The sequence below is a fragment of the Ochotona princeps genome, chromosome 18 (genome assembly GCF_030435755.1).
Source record: "Ochotona princeps isolate mOchPri1 chromosome 18, mOchPri1.hap1, whole genome shotgun sequence".
NCBI lineage: Eukaryota > Metazoa > Chordata > Mammalia > Lagomorpha > Ochotonidae > Ochotona > Ochotona princeps.
Window position 1 is genome coordinate 18,933,067 of NC_080849.1, and position 12,849 is coordinate 18,945,915.

At 49.7% G+C, this 12,849-nt stretch overlaps 1 protein-coding gene across 3 annotated transcripts in view; it reads right to left on the minus strand.

Moving 5' to 3' along the window:
* MAPK4 (mitogen-activated protein kinase 4) overlaps positions 1–12,849 on the minus strand; it is a 107,379-nt gene that overhangs the window by 39,296 nt on the left and 55,234 nt on the right. The gene's annotated exons all lie outside the window — the stretch shown is intronic.

Below are 12,849 nucleotides of genomic sequence, written 5' to 3' on the forward strand. Positions count from 1 at the left end.
CAATAAGTTTCTGGAAAAGTGGAAGGAAACGATGCGTTTATTTTGGTGCAAAGAATGTTGGAAGCCTATGCATTATGTTTTCATCATACATATTTTTCATAAACTTTTTAAGGGACCCCTTTGTATTTGCTTCAATGAGCAACAGGTCAAACCCAAGTTCAACTGTGCCGATGCCCCCAGTGGTTACTGACTTACATTACAGAGTAGCACCAAAGTGGGGACAAAAAAAGTTGATAACTCAGCCACAGAAATTCAGTCCTAGGCAGGAAAGGTGCAAACAAAGCCCCTAAGACAGCTTTCTGAGTTCACCAAGTCCAAGGCCTCAGGCAGAACAGAGTGTGCAGCACAAACTCCCCATCATACTGCAGGGACCGCTTGGAGGGGCACCTGGTTATCTGAACTCCACAGCACTCTGCAGATGAGAAATGAAGCAAAACCACCATGAGCTCAATGCCCTGAAACCAAGAGGGACAAATCAGGGTAAATGGGCGATCTGAAGATGGTCAATCATCAGATCCCCTTCAATGACCTCTCACCAAAGACAGTAGCCTAGGATAGGCAACATAGGAATAGCTCTCAGCCAATGGCATTGTTCAACATTGCTTTACATTGGAAGAGAAGTCACCTGCTGTTTTGGTCTCAAGATCTTTAGGAGTCCTTCTACTCTGCATGTTTCCATAGGACCTGGCAGCAAAATAATAACAGAATTTCAGACTGGGAAGCAATCTTGGAGAGCAAGTGCACACTCTCCTTGCCTCATCTGACCAGGAGTCACTCTTGGCCAGGTCTGTCAACCACCTGGCCAAGCATCCTCGGCAGTAACCACCATCTGCCCCTCCACACCTTCCCTGAAAGGCAGGTGAGGACGTTTAAGCTTTGGGAGTGCCAGCTCAGGGCTTCCAGCACCACACAGAGCTAAGTACATGGCCTTTGTTCTGTTAGAGGATGCGCGGCCACTTACAGATGGTGCTGGAACCCCTACAGAGGCACAGCCCGTGGGCTACATTCAGAAGTCCAGCTGGATACCCAACTCAGGAGAACCAAGAGTCTCTGGTCTGGCTCCCAAGGGCATAGCAATCGCCTATCTTGCTGTCTGAGGCTGAGAGATGCCAAAGCCTTCTTCCTCCACAGCTCCTGCTGGGCTGCAAACAGGATAGAGCACAGGCCAGGAGGATGACCTCACAAGCCAACTGAAGGCAGGATTTGCTGCAATGCAGATTATCTGTGAATAATTAAGAGGTGCTTCATCTATTTTTAAAACCCTCCTTTTCCTCTCCCACGGCAGGCACTGTCTTTCTCAGTGTCTTTCACACTGTCATCTTCAGTGGCATGTACCATGTCACCCTGGGGAGGCTAGATGCCAGCCACTCCACTCCCTCACAGGGCCCCTACGTATCATCTTTTTATTTCTGCCATGTTTCTTCACTCGTGCCTTCCCAGCTCCTGCAATGCTCCCCTGCTCCCTGCCTGGCCCTTGCTGCAATCCTGGCGGCCATTCGGAATCCAGACGATGTCTTGTTTTCTTCCTGAAGTTTCCGTCCGGTCCCTAGTGACATTTCTCCCTTTTAAAAACTCTTGCTGACAATCGCTGTATGCTACCCTGGGTTGACCCTGAACTTGTTCTACATGCACACCTCCTAATTTCATTGGGGTTTGGAAAGGCCTCAATGCCATTTAATATAGCTTACAAAATAGCCACGCCCCATCCCTACATGTTCTGTCCCCTCCCCCTTCTGCAGGCTTGCTGCTCCAATGGAATTTACTGAGCTCACCATAAGTTCCAAGCACACACACAAACTTCTACTTCTGAAGTTTAACCCTCTCAGGATCACCTGCTTAGGCTGACTCCCCTCTTAGAATTTCCACATGCTAACCAGGTAGCCCTGACCCTTCCTTGGTCCCCATTTCAGTTCCCTGTTTCTCTAGCCTTCCCAAATCACTTTGTTCTCCGAGTCCTCTATCATGTCTATAGAAGGGGACTGAGTTAACAAAACTTCTACCACGGACACATCCCACATCAGCAGTTCATTTCTTGTGTGTTATACCAAGAGGTGTGGGCCCATCAGCCCTGGAAAGAGGCAGATAGACATCTGGATGTATCTCTTCCCTGTCCCCCTCGTGCTCTGACCCAAGGTGGAGAGGGACAACAGCTCTCGGCACCATGCACTCGCCTAGCAAAGCACCACTGTGAGGTGGAGGCTCAGAGCTGCTCTGAATCACAGGTGTGACTTCACAGCCAGGGACTTGGCATTCCCCGTGTGAGACAGAAAGGTCATCCTTCAGTTGTGCTCTGACGACACCAGCAGGAGGAATGCGTGGAAGTCCCACACAATGGGGGCCAACACTGTGATCCCACACAGGAACAGAAATGTCCCCAGGCCTCGGAACACTGGCGCTTTGGCACTTGCCAGATTACTCACCGACTCTGCTGCGATCGTTTGTTTGAAGCCAATTAAGGCTTCTCACACTCAGGCAGCCTTTTAACAGGCGGAGGCGAACCAGAGACAGGCTGGTGGGTGCCAGCTGTCCTCCCAGGGACTCCTGGGGCTCTAGATTACAGATTTGGCTTTGGAAATTCTAAATTTAGACTCACCTCCCCCAAACCTCATGCTGTCAGCTTGCAGCAGGAACGCGCGCCCCCGGCGAGGTGCTGACATTTCACAGATACTGCTTTCCTCCCTCTCCTGAGCACCACACACACACACACGCACACACACACAAGGCAATTCTCCTCGGGCTGCGCCCTGCACAACTCTAGGTGGCACCATTCATGTCATAGTTGAGTGCACTGACTCTTAAGACTCCAGGTACTAACCACTGCAGTCTATGTGGATGAAGTCCACTAGGCCAGAGATCAGCATGCTTTTTTCGTTGAGGGCCACTTTTGCAGGACCTACAGCCTCCACTACCAGATGCTCAATCTGTCTTGGTAGCACCAAAGCAACACCCAGATGCGAAGGCGTGGCTTCCATTTCCATAAAATTTGCCTACCCAAATACTCAGAGGTGGAAGCCAGTTTGTCTTGGCAGGGTGTCCTTTGTTAACTCCAGCTGGAGCTTCTAAGGACCATCCTCCAGTTTGGCCACAGGAGGCGCTGGAGTGCATTGTCACCAGGCCCCCAGTCTGCTTCTTGTTCTTCCTCATGCACCTCCTTTTCCTCTTGGATTTACCTCAGTCAAGGACTTGTACCCCAGTCATGTCCGTCTCCAGAAAGTACCCTGGCTCAGGACCCCTACCTAGGCTTAGCTAAATTCAGATGCAGGTTTTTTATTCCTTTAATACCCAATTCTCTGATGTCCAAAAGCCACTCATATGTGATTCTGTGATACCACTGATAGGCACCACTCTTAAACACACTTAAAGGTGCCGCTGGAAAGAGTCCCAAGACGAGGGACATGAGCCGAGGACAGGGTAACTCCATTTGTGGAGGGTCTGCTCTGGCCATAGACTGGGCCTAGCTGTACCATTTGTGTCTCACAACAACCCTAAGGTTACCACCACTCTCGGATGGAGTGCCCAGGGGAACGCAGTCTGCACATAGTGACCCTTTTAGCAGGGTCACATTTAGGATGAAAATACAGGTTGGTCTCATCCTAATGTCCACATTTGCATCCCTGGGTCACCTTATCCAGCCCCATGAGTGACTCACCATGAGCCAGCCAGGCCCAGTGACACTTGTCACACCTGATGAAAGAAAGTGGGGATAGATGAACCAGCGCCCATATGGGATCCCGACGCGTTCAAGGTGAGGACTTTAGCCGCTAGGCCATGCCGCCGGGCCCCATTCTCCCAATTCTTAGCCAGCCATCTTGCCAAGAGGGATGTCAAGTCCTATTATTACTTAAGCCATTTTCACTTTGGCCTTCGAAAAAATTTTTTTCCCCACTTGGGACTGAGATGATCTTACTTGCTAGGCATACAGTTGGTCTGTTTGGGCAATAAAGAGAACAGAAGCTGGGACAGCTCCTGACTTTGAGGAACATAAACAACCATCACCATCACAACTGCAGGAACAAAGGTCACTAGATACCTGTGTGGTTGCTACTGCAGGTGTGGTACAAGTTAGAATGAGCCAGGCCAATGGGAGAAGCTTTGCAGCATGCATAGAATGTCCTGGTCCCAGGGTTTTCAGGCCCTAGGTAACCCCTATCCTTACTTCTAAAGGAACAGAATATAGCAGAAGCAATAGTGTTACTTCTGAGACCAGTTATAAAATGACCAAGGTAGCTTCCATCTTGGGTAGTCACTGTCTCTTGCTAGTAGTTGGGGGTAGCCACTTGCTAGTCACTGTAGGAGTGAGCTTGGAAGCAGATCTTCCGTCCAGTTCAATCTTGAGATGACTATGGTTTGGTTAACAACTTGATCGAAGCCTCATGAGAAACCTTGGGTCAGCAGCTTCTAGCTCAGCTGACCCCCCATTACCCAGAACTGTGTGATAACCTTGCTGTTTGAAGCTGCTAAATGTTGAGGTGCTAGTTAACAGAGCAGGGGCTGGGAGACTTGCAGCTCTTGACACTTTTGTGCTAGAGAAGTCAACTTGGCCTGAGACTGTTAAGTGCTCCTTGTTCTCGGCTCCAGCACCCTATTTGACTCGGAGTTCATCAGATGCTAGACGCAGGTGGAACCCAGGAGGGCAGAAACCTCCCTCTCAGGGCCCACTGCTGTGACCCAGGGTCCCACCCTGCGTCTGACACAGCTCAGGGACTCAATGAATAAATAGCAGTCAGGCCAGGAATGGCTATGCATTTACCATGAGATTTTGAGGACAAAGTGGACCCCAAATGGAAAAGAAAAATGTTAAAAACATCTCTGAAGCCTGGAGAAGAAAGTTCTTTAAATCCCTCCAGGGCGAGGGTTCAGAGAAGATGCCACAAGCCCTCCCCTCCCCCCAAATGATCGGAAGACATTCCTTCACCAAGAAGGAACTGCTTTGTAAAAACTGTGATCTTTACCTTGGTCCCAGGGCTGGTCTGCAGAAATGACCTCTACCTGGTCTCCCAGGTCCTGAAATGAAGCAGCACTTCTTCCACCCAGGAGGCAAGCAGCAATCCCCTTTCCTTGTGGAAACCCTGGTGTCTGAGTCCATGGCTGCTCCTGATGCTGCCATCAGGATGCCAGTCTTGGACCACATCTCCTGTGCCCATGCTCCCTGCCGACCAAGTGCCACGGCCAGCCAGGGCTCACCTAATCCCAGCACAGCTCAGTCTAGGGTAGGAATGGCCCAAACAGAGGAGCTACAGCCAAGCTGTGATGGTCAGGGAGGGCTCTCGGTTGAGACTCTCCCTGTGTTAAGTGCGTGCCAGCACTTAATGTCCCTGCAAGGCAGTGAGGCCATCCACTTTGGGATGTGTTTTCTTTATACAATTTCTCCAAGAACACACCTGTGGGGATACCACCGAGAGAGAAGCAGGAGGGCACCCTTGGGTGCTAAGGAAATGCAAGTTAGCCTAGGGAACATCATAAACTCTAGCAGCTTGCGGAGCTGTGCTCTGCATTTTCTATTGAACATTACATAACCAGCTGGGAGAACAAAGACTTCCCAGGCCTCACAACAATACTAAAATAGCACAGAGAGAAATTCCGGCTGCCTCCGAGAAGCTCCGGCTCCATTTGGGCAAAGCTGGGGAAGGAGGAACAGGCTGGGTCTCCTGTGTGTGATGACGGATGATGCTATTCGCCACGGGAACAGCAGGCTACAACAACAGAGGCACCTGCTGAGCCTAGGGGATGGGGACCTGCTTCTTCTGGTCCACAAGTGGGCGCGAGTGTGTGTGTGTGTGTGTGTGTGTGTGTGTGTGTGTGTGTGTGTTGTGTGCATGTGCAATCAGAAGGATATCATCTTTCTGAGTTTAGATATGTTTCTGTAACATTTGATCTTGGTAGATTACGGGGAAAGCTTGTCATCCTTTCCTTTGATTCTAGGGGAGCAGGGCAAGGCAGCCTCTTGCAAATCTGAATGAATGCAACTGTGGCTTCTGTGGTTAAGCAAGCTGAGGGCCACCTGGCATAGGCCTGGTTTGGGTTGTGTCCTGCAGGCAGCCTATCCTAGCCAGGGACAAGCTTCTTAAAGGCAGTGTCTGCAGTGTGGGTTCTACAGCATTGGCATGAGCACCCACTGAACACTGCCTACTACGGTGTCCCCCAAGTTCTGAAAGCCTTCTGTGTGAGCCAATAATAAGCCATCACAGGAAGGAGAAAATTGCTGGCTCTCCAGCAGCTTGCTGCTCAGGTATGATCTTTGCTGCCACATTTTGAGGCCCATACAGGGCACTCCTAACGCTGTACTTTCAGGGTTAGTCTATGGCCATAATGCAACGGGATTCTAAGCAGGACTGAGCTGAACAGAAAAGGTAAAAATGGCAGGGGGTGGGTCCCAGGCATGATGACAGTTCCAGGGGTACCTGTGCCAAGCTATGATCCTCCACCATCACCTCTCTTCCCTGAGGCACCTGGAAGACCAGATTCCTTCTTAAACAGTGAGAACATGCCCCTGCTCATCCCTGGAGCTGCCACTCAGGCACAGCCTGTCTGCACCCGTGGCCTTGACTTTCCCTTGTGCTCCCACCACCTCAACAGGGCTCGTCCCTTGTTCCCGGAACCAAGCAGAAAATAAAAATATCCCCTCTCCTGACAACTGCACTTTCCTGCTCACAAGTGACAGTAAGTGGTGGTTTGACAGGTCAGGTGACAACAGTCCCTGGGCCATGTGGGGATGTCACATTGAAGACAAGGAATGGGGCCTGCTGCTGCTCCTGTAGGTGCTGCAGCTGCCTGGAACAGCCTCATCTCAGCAGCATGGGAATAACCATGCTATTCCCCATGTCTGTGCGGGAAAACACCAGTGGGTTGGGCAGCCAAACAGATCCAAATCCACCAGCGAGCCCAGGCTAGGGTGAACAACTCAACACCATCAGAATGATTGACTTCCTCCGTGATGCTGTCTGGGCTTAGAGGGCTGGGAAAAAATCCCCTCTCTCATGCCTTGGCCACAGCTGGACTCCCTTCTACAGACAGTGGCCCAGAAGCCTGCAAGACACTCATTACACACACACACACACACACACACACACACACACACACACACACAATCTCTCTCTCTCTCTCTCTCTCTCTCTCTCTTTCTCTCTCTCTCTCTCTCTCTCTCTCTCTCTCTCTCAGTGGTCAGGGTCCCATGGGGGCTCACAAGACCCTTCTGTACCTAGGGTGAGGGTGGGGTGGGCGTGAAGCAGGCCACCTTCAGATACTGAGCTCCCCCAGGGAGAAGATGCCAAAGTGGGCATGAATGGCTTCTCTGCCTGTAAGGGGAAGGGAGAGAGGATGCAGAAAAAGGAGCAAGAGCAGCAGAATGAGGAAGGTGGAAGGTGGGCTGATGAAGCCCTCTGGGTTCCCACAAAAAGAAGGTGAGGAACAAGAACTCTGGCCATGATGCTGGGTTTTCAGCCAGTGGGCACGAGTGTTCTGAGCTATTCTTAGTGACTGTGCTGGACTTCAGGGATAAGATCAATGCCAGGTTCGTTTGCTCTGCAAAGTGCCCAGGCAGGCAGTTCTTGGGACTTTGGGTTGCCTTCTGCATTTCTGGGCTGTCTTTCATGAAGAGTAGAAGCGGAGATTGACCAGCCAGCCAAAAGCCATGCATGGCAGGCACTGGCTCACCACAAAAGAGCCACAACTCCTCTCCAATCAGGAAGTAATTCTGTTGCAGGCAGTGGGAAAAAAGTCTCATATGGGCCATGCGGCAGCAGCTGATGGCATTCCAAATCCCAGTCCTTCCTCTGTGCAGGAAGCAGAGCTGGCAGCCAGGCCTGCCCTGAGAAGGGGAGAAAGGAGATGACTCTGGCCTCTGGCTCCATGCAGCATGTGCACAGGCAGGTGCCTTGCATGGTCCTCACCTCTGCAGGGGCCGTACCAAGGGCTCCCCGGTGATGCCGGCTCCCAGCCACTCAATCTGGGATGCCTCTAACTGTTGAAGCATAAAAGACGGTGAACGACTCACAGGGACAGGGTCACTCTTAGGGTGGGAAGCCACATCCAGGATCCTGCTGCTCCAAGCCTGAGTGGGACCCAGGTGGGCAGAGAGCAAGAAGGAGATAGGGTCAGGGTGAGTGAGGAGAGAGAAAGGGAGAGGGGAAGGGGACGGGGCAACAGTGGGAAGAGAGAGAGCAGGATAGAGGACAGGCGGGCCTCTCCTGTCTCCTTTTGGAGTAGCTCATCATTGGCATGGGACACACACACACAGGTCAGTCCCATTCTTAGGAGCCTCACGCATGCACTGATACAAATGATAGAAATGCTGGAACTCTGGTGACAGCCGTGGCACCACTGAAATAATATAATATTGCATGTTAGCTTCATGAATGTAATCCCACCTGTTGCTACAGTTCTCCTGAGCATGGGGTGGCCTGGGGCAGGAACAGGATTTTGCCTGCATCATGCACTTAGCTGAAAACCCAGTCCAGGGTAGTAGGTAGCCCAGTCAATGAAGGGGGCTGCACCACTACACCGTACAGCATGAACTTTGCCTCTCCTGAAGACCCACACAAAGCAGGCTGTCTTGTTGCCATGAACTTGCCTTGGCAGGGAACAAGAGGGAGCAAAATGCCTGCTAATACCTAGGATGGGCCAGACGGAAGCCAAGAACCAGGAGCTCCATTCAGGCAGCAGGAACGAGGGCAGCAGGAACACAAGCTCTAGGGTTGTCATCAATTGCCTCTCTGGGTGTGTATGACCAGGAAGCCTGATGGAAAGCAGGGGCTGGAACTAGATCCTAGGCATTCTGATATGGGCTGAGGGTGTACTAGTGGCACCAAACCACCTACCTACATTTAACAGCTCTCTGCATTGTTCTCCCCTGCCCAAGTGTTCAAGCCCACGCTGCTTGCACAGCTCCTCCACCTTTTGGAACCACATCTATCACCCGCACTTCATCTCTAGCCTCTCCATAACCTGACTCCTTACACTGCAGTCTCACAGTTTGGAGTGATTGTCCGTGATTACTGCACTTCTGGCACCTGACTATGACACTGTCCTCTTTGTGTCTGACACAACTCTACCCTGGCTGTGCCCAAATGACACCCTCATGTATTCAGAGTGACTTCCTTCTGACTCACAGGACATTATGCACACCAGTGACAGTTAACCACAGAACTCAACTCTCCTCCTCCAGCAACCATGAGCTAGGCAAATCCCTTTCCTTGGTCTTGAACACATCATGCTGGGCTCGCAGACTCCAGAGAAGAGCCCCTAGGAGCCATGCAGGCATGCGCTTAATGGGAAGGCGAGTGGAGGTGTGGCACAGCATAACCTTCAGAGGAGTATGAGGGCTCAGTGTCCTGAAAGAAGCCAGGACCAGGAATGGGACTGGCTGGCAGAAGTGTCCCTTTTCCCAGGCATCGCCCATGGTAGGGCATCATCTAACGCAGCAGGAAGCCTAGCTTGGGCAAGACAGCAAACCAACAAAATACTCCCTAAAACCTAGACAGCAACTGCATGCCATTCCTTCTTTGGGTACAAACTTTTTGTCTTCTCCAGGCTTCCATGTCTTCACAATGACAAACTTGGGATGCTGAGGCTGGCTGCTCACCAAGGCTGGGCACACACTGCAACTTTGGGCTCACTTCCTAAGTCTTTCCCTTCCTCAGGGGCAGCCACACCTCTGTACACTGTATAGCTCATGAGCCACTGTGAATAAACTCTTAGGAAGTGTCTCACCTGATTATTCTGGAAGCCTCGGCTTCTACTGATGGTACTTGATAACCCCACAGATAGCAGTAAAAAAATAAACAGAAAATGTACATGCAAAGCAACTTCCCTCTGTCCAATGCATTTGCGTATAGCCTTATTAAGTTTCTAATGCTTTCATGCGATGTTTGTTAAACACTGCCATGGATCAGACAGCCAGAATCCAAGGGCAAATAAATCAAAGAAGCCCCATGGAACTTGCAGTTAGGGGAAAGGGCAGATGTGACACAACTGACGGCACAAAGGCAGGATGTTAATGATTGTGCTGATAACGTATGATTGGGGAGTATGGAAAGCTAAGTGTAAGGGAAGACAGAGGCAGGCACTTGGCGGGGGGAATGACAGATTCTCTGGGGATGTGACATTTAAATTGAGTCCCAGGGAGTGAGTGAAGTATGCTGGGAGGTGGAGAGCCCTGCAAGTAGGGGCTCAGCACCATCGTGACCTTCAGAAGTCTAATGCCACAGCACAGAGAAGTAGTTGGTACGGTAGATGCTGCTGGGATGTGCCACCACAGGCAGCGAGACGAGGCTGGATCAGGAGGGTCTTCGGCACTCCCTCCTGAACAAGCTTGAACAACAGGTGCCATCCTCATCTGCCCTGAGAGGAGGAAGAGACTGCCTGTTCTGGTGTGTGTGTGTGTGTGTGTGTGTGTGTGTGTGTGTGTGTGTGTGTGTGTGTGTGTGTGTGCGCGCGCGCACATGTGAAGGCCAATGGAAGCAACCACCACTCCTGTTGTTTTGGCACGATCATCCATATCATTTGGAAAGCAAGACCACTGGGAACCAGAGTCACATTAAGTTAGCCTGAGGCCAAGCTTCCCCATAGGTCAGCTGGTATGACATCAATGAGAAGGATCTAGATATCAACCTGCCCAGCCTGCGTGAGCTACAACCTACAACAATGAGGCTCATGCTTGAGGTTGTACCAGCATCTCCAGAAGGACTAGTTAGTGCATAGAGGATTGGTTAGTGCACAGAGGGGACTGGTTAATACACAGAGAGGACTGGTCAATACACAGAAAAGGCTGGTTAATACTCAGAGTTGACTAGTTAATGCACTGAGAGGAGTTGTTAACATGGAGGAGGGTGGTAAATGCACAGAGAAGACTCTAGCACACAAAGGAGACTGGTTAATGACCAGAGGAGGCTCATTAACACAGAGAGAGGACTGATTAAGGCTCACAGTGGACTGGCTAATGTACAGAGGAGGCTGGTTAACACACAGAGGGGTCTGGTCAATGCATACAGAGGGCTGGTGACTGCACTCCGGGCTGGGGTGGGGCTCAGAGCTGAGGATGTCCCTTCCTAACACATCCCAGGTGAAGTCAGGATGAGACCTGAAGAACCAGTGGCTATGCAGACTGGACTCTATGTTTGGTATATACTTGCAATGGGGGAATCTCAACTGAACTTGAACTGTGGTTATGCAACAAGGTGGAGGAATCCACCATGGTGGGAGGGTTTGGGGAGGGGTGGGGAGAACCCAAGTACCTATGAAACTGTGTCACATAATACAATGAATTAATGACTTAAAAATAATAAATAAATTTAAGAAAAAAATGTCTATAGAAAATTTAAAAACTGAAAAAATAAAAAAAATAGAAAGCAAACAAGTTGGTAAAACTTTGTCCATCAGATAGCTAAAGCTATTGTGTTGTTAACACAGTAAGATACTGTAAAAAGTACTAAAATGATGCAAAGAATAACAAGCCATGTGCACACGTATAAAAGGTCAATACTGTCACAATGTACACCATAAACCCATGGAAAATAACATACTGTTCAATAAATTCAATAAATGGTATCGGATCAAAACAAAAAATAAAGTAGGGAGGGTGGATGGTGTGGTGAGCGCATAACATCACAGCAGTCAACAAGAGGGTGGTAGGTTCCCCTTCAGTCCCTCTATTCCCACTTGGAAGGCTCAAGGCTGAAGCTGAAGACACTCTCACAGGGAGTTAAGCCTGGAGAAACCATCTGGGCTCTGACCATGCTGCGTGTTGAACTGCTTAGATGTACACCGAGTCATATCCCACAGCTGGGCATTATTGGACAAAAATAAAAGAGACCCAGGGAAGAAGGCCACCTGCCCCATCCAGGGATGCCATTTTCAGAAAGGAGTCTAACATCTGTCTCCCTGCAAATATCTCACAGGGCGAAGTCACTCTTGCAACAACTTCCCCACAGCCCCTAACCACCTAAGTTTAGGCAATTTCTTAGATTTTTTTTTTTCTTCACAACTTATTTTTTGAAATGATTGTTTCATAAAGCAAATTAAAGAAAGAAAGGAAAAATGACACACCAGCAAAGATTTTCTAAACCAAATTTAGAGTTGGCACTTATTAATTTAATTTAGAGCAATCAATTGAGCCATCGCCCAGAATCTATTCCCCAAAGTCCCCTGGAGTGGATTCTTTAGCTCCAGTGCGTAGGCTTACCCTTCAGAATCTCCCGGTAAATTTCCTCTTTCCACGTATACAGTAATATGCTCTGGCTGACAACCAAGCAGCCGCCAACCAGCAGGGAACATGAACAGCAAATCCATTAATTAGAACACCGCCCACCCTTTTAGAATGGTTGTTGTTGACTTATTCTTCATTACAATCCCCACCTCTTCCTAAAACCATTAAATGGTCACTGGACTGCAAATGTATTTCGGTTTTCATGTGAAAATATAACTAATATAAGGGGCAGGTGTTTGGCCTAGTAGTTACAACACCCACATCTTATACGCAAGTCCCTGGGTTCAAATTGCATCACCACTTCTGATCCAGTTTTCTGCTAACACAAACCCTGGGAGGGAGCAAGCAATGACCCTTGTATTGGAGTCAAGATCTAGAATGGCTTCCAGGCTCCTAGTGGGTACCGTACTATGCCTGTGACTGTCAACTTCCTTCCAACACCTGCTACAAGAACTTAAACAGCCACTTCCAGAGTGGTTGCTTAAGACACTGGCCTTTCATGTCAGTGTCTGTAAAGATCATGAATGTGTGTGGATGGTATAAACAGCACTGGGCTATGCTAGTGGTTCCCAAGTCAAATCACCTTTTCCTAATGCTCACTTCTGGAAGGAAAGGTTGTCACGTGGTTGAACTAATTCTATCAGGAG